This window comes from Podarcis bocagei (genome assembly GCF_964188305.1).
Source record: "Podarcis bocagei genome assembly, chromosome: 10".
NCBI lineage: Eukaryota > Metazoa > Chordata > Lepidosauria > Squamata > Lacertidae > Podarcis > Podarcis bocagei.
Genome location: NC_138135.1, coordinates 32,306,471 through 32,310,243, shown reverse-complemented (window position 1 = coordinate 32,310,243; position 3,773 = coordinate 32,306,471).

The window sequence follows — 3,773 nt, the reverse complement described above, 5'->3', positions numbered from 1 at the left end:
GTCCACTGTCCCTCCCTATATTTTGAAGAAAAAATGAACAGATTCCTATGCCCCACAAATAACCCAGAGATGCATTTTAAATAAAAGGACACATTCTACTCATGTAAAAACACACTGATTCCTGGACTCTCCACGGGCCAGATTGAGAAGGCAATTGGGCCACATCCAGCCCCCGGGCCTTAGGTTGCCTACCCCTGGGTTAGACAGTGCCTGGTATTTATTGACCATTCAATGTGATTTGTTTGTGGGGAGGTTATACAGCAATGAGCGTTCATCCTGCTTGCTTGTGGGATGTTTATACGTCTTCCTGTCAGTCACTTGTTAACCCGACTCTTTTTAGTGCATGTCCCTGTCACCTTCCTAACCGTAAAAATTCTATTGTCCATATTCAACCAACCTGTTGCATTAGCTTCTCCTAGCACAAGGTGGATTCCTTCCCTCTCTTCCTGCTAGGTCTTCTGCCGGCAAGTCGGTGTCTCACTTACTCTTTCTTTTTCATCTGGAGGCCAGCAGAAACTCTGCACCTGGGCTCTGGGGTTTTTTGTTTGGCGGGTGGGCTGCATGCCTCTTTCCCATTGTTTGCTGCTTGCTCTTCCCTCCACCCTAAGCTGAATATTACCCTGACATGGGAACAATCAGGCCAGTGTTTCCAAGCCATGGTGATATCCCTGTGGGACCAGGAGACAACCCCCTTTTCCACTCCCCGAGGCTGCTCCTTGGTCTGGAGGCTTTTCCATCTCTCACACTGGCTCAAAGAGCTCTAACAAGGGGGAAGTGGGCACTTTGCAAGCTGAGTTTATGCGATACAATTCCCTCGTCCAAAAGTATGCACTGGGGATCATTGATTATTCCCTTGGGTAGAAGTTACCAAGCTCTGTTTGTTAATTGATGGGTTGCTGCATGGTTCATAGCATGATCCCAAAGGGTCCTGTTTTTAAATGGCAAGCAACTCTGTGTGGCTCATTACATTCTCTGAAGGAAATGAATATACAACTATTATTTGTGCCAAACGTAGCAGGACATTATATGCATAGAGGTATGGGCTCCATTAAACATAGGTAAAGGTAAAGGGACCCCTGACCATTAGGTCCAGTCGTGGCCGACTCTGGGGTTACGGCGCTCATCTTGCTTTAATGGCTGTGGGAGCCAGCTTACAGCTTCCGGGTCATGTAGCCAGCATGACTAAGCCACTTCTGGTGAACCAGAGCAGCGCACGGAAACATCATTTACCTTCCCACTGGAGTGGTACCTACCGGTATTTATCTACTTGCACTTTGGTGTGCTTTCAAACTGCTAAGTTGGCAGGAGCTGGGACAGAACAACAGGAGCTCATCCCGTCGCGGGGATTCGAACTGCCAACCTTCTGATCGGCAAGTCCTAGGCTCTGTGGTTTAACCCACAGCGCCACCCGCATCCCCCATTAAACATAGTTACTAGTTAAAAGAATTTAGGGTGCAATCCTATACTCATGTGAAGCCTCATGGAATTCAATGGGACTTTCTTCTGAGCTGGCATGTACAGGAATGCACATGTTAAGACACATGTGGTAATTGATATACATTCTCAATAGGGTTCCGTTTTGATAAAACATTGGATGCTCATCTGAAAGCAAATCCTAGGGAACTGGAGTCCAACAACATATGGATACTCCTGCCTTAAACCATTGTCAGAGATCATGCCTACAGCAGTAGAAGATGCAAGAAGCAGCTCCCGTGCCCATTATTCCAAGAGTGGACTTGCTGTAGCAAGTAAAAGTTTACTCTCAGTTCCACCCTACCAGTAGCAAGCAGGAGAGGAAGACAGGTGAAAGGACCGCTGGAGCACCTGGCCTAGATGGAAGATAAAACCAGCTACATCACTCTTTCCCACTTTTGACTCTGTAATGCTACAGCTATGATTTCTGGATTAACATCTGGCAACCTGATCAGCTACAGAGTCCTTGGAAAGTGGCACTGATTGCCACTTAATTAATTAATCACCCATTATTAGTGACCAAGCCATAAGAAAACAAAGATTATAGCAAAGGATGGGGGAGAAATTTGGTTCAGTTCACATTTTAATGTGAAATGACCTAATTTGCATTTCCCAAAATAATTCTTCCAAATCTGCCCTTCTCAAATTCTTATGGTGCAGTTGCAGAAGAACACAGGGAAGCGACATTATACTTTTCCAGCTGAGACATGTGGCTTGAAACCTTGTTCTCCAAGGATGAGATAGACATCAATTTTACACACACCACCACCACCCCCCAAATATTTTTAGTTTTATGATTTCATAGATTTTTCTGTCTTTATTTCAGAGGATAGAAATGTCTTCTTTTATATACATCCTTCATTACTGTGAAAATCTGGTTCCAACCCTCAATCCATTAGCAATACTGTTGTGAATGTGTTAATGTTTGTGCAACTGTCACAAGCACCAGTTGCACAGTGCCTAAGAGATCACTTATGACAAGGGAACAAAAAATATAGTTTTAGAGAGTTTTCATTGGAGGGAGAGGTGTTAAATAATTTGTTCATAATTTGGGGAGAACTCTTCTATCTTTCCGCACAAATGCTCATATTGCAATGGGCAATTGTGGTTTCTCCAAGTTTCTCATTTTTTTCAGTCTTAAGTTCAGTTCTCCACATTTCTACACCAGCATTTTAGTGTGAATTTATTCTAATTTTCACATTTTCCTATGCAATTTTGGCCAACACGCACATTTTTGCAAAGCAATTTCCCCTAATATAATGCATTGGGCATGTTGCTGTCATTAATATATGCAATTTTAAGACACATTGTACTTTGGTACGTCCATTTTTGGACAAGTAGATTGGCTAAAGAACTTCATTGCAAAATTCAGAACATTGCAAATTTCAAAGGATTGCGGTGTTTTGGTTGACATATTATTTTGGAATGTGCAAGCTAGGTAGGTTCACCTTTAAATGCAAAATGAAATTTTCCCTCATCCCTAGCCTCAAATAGCCTTTTCAAGCTTTTAATTATATCTTCCCATCCTGGTATCTTCTAGAAATGGATCCCACAACCTGGAGATGGCAGAAGCAGATATTTAAGATTCTAGCTATTCCTAGGATGTTCCATACCATTTCTAGAATATTCTGTACCATGTGTGCAAGATGAAGACACCCACCCTGAAGGACCTGCAAGTGAAGATGTCACCATCTTTCTCTTCCCCTAGGCTCCAATAAGTGTATGCGCTGAGACATCTAAGAAAGCATAGGAGGGGAGACACAAAGGCCTCCAGATCACACATGTTATACAAGTTCTACGCTGAAGGAACTTCTATATAGCTGTGCTTACACATTCATATTTCCCCTTTGTGGTGGCTACATGAACGTAGGTCTTCTCTGGGAAAATATGCTGCAATACTCTGGCCGATGGCAGCTCTGCAATGCATATACAGCTGCCACAACAAAATCTCTGTGTGTGGTTATTGACACACACAAACACACACACACTCCATTCCATATAGGAATTTTGTTCAACGCAGTCCTTAAACGCCATCCCTTCTCACGCCAAATGGGCCTAAAAATGCCCAATGTTAACCATCCAATGTAAAAACAAATTAAATAAACGTTGACTGCACCACCAAAAAAGAACAACAAATAACAACACGCCTCTATAAGTGTCAGTTTGAGATGGGGGTGAAATGTGCAGTTGTGGAGGGGGGGGTGCCTTAGAATCTCCTGCCTGCATACAATGAATGCATCTGGGCCATAAAGAGCTCTTAGCTCCACCCTCTGTCTTTCCCTCCCCCTGTGTAAAGCGGC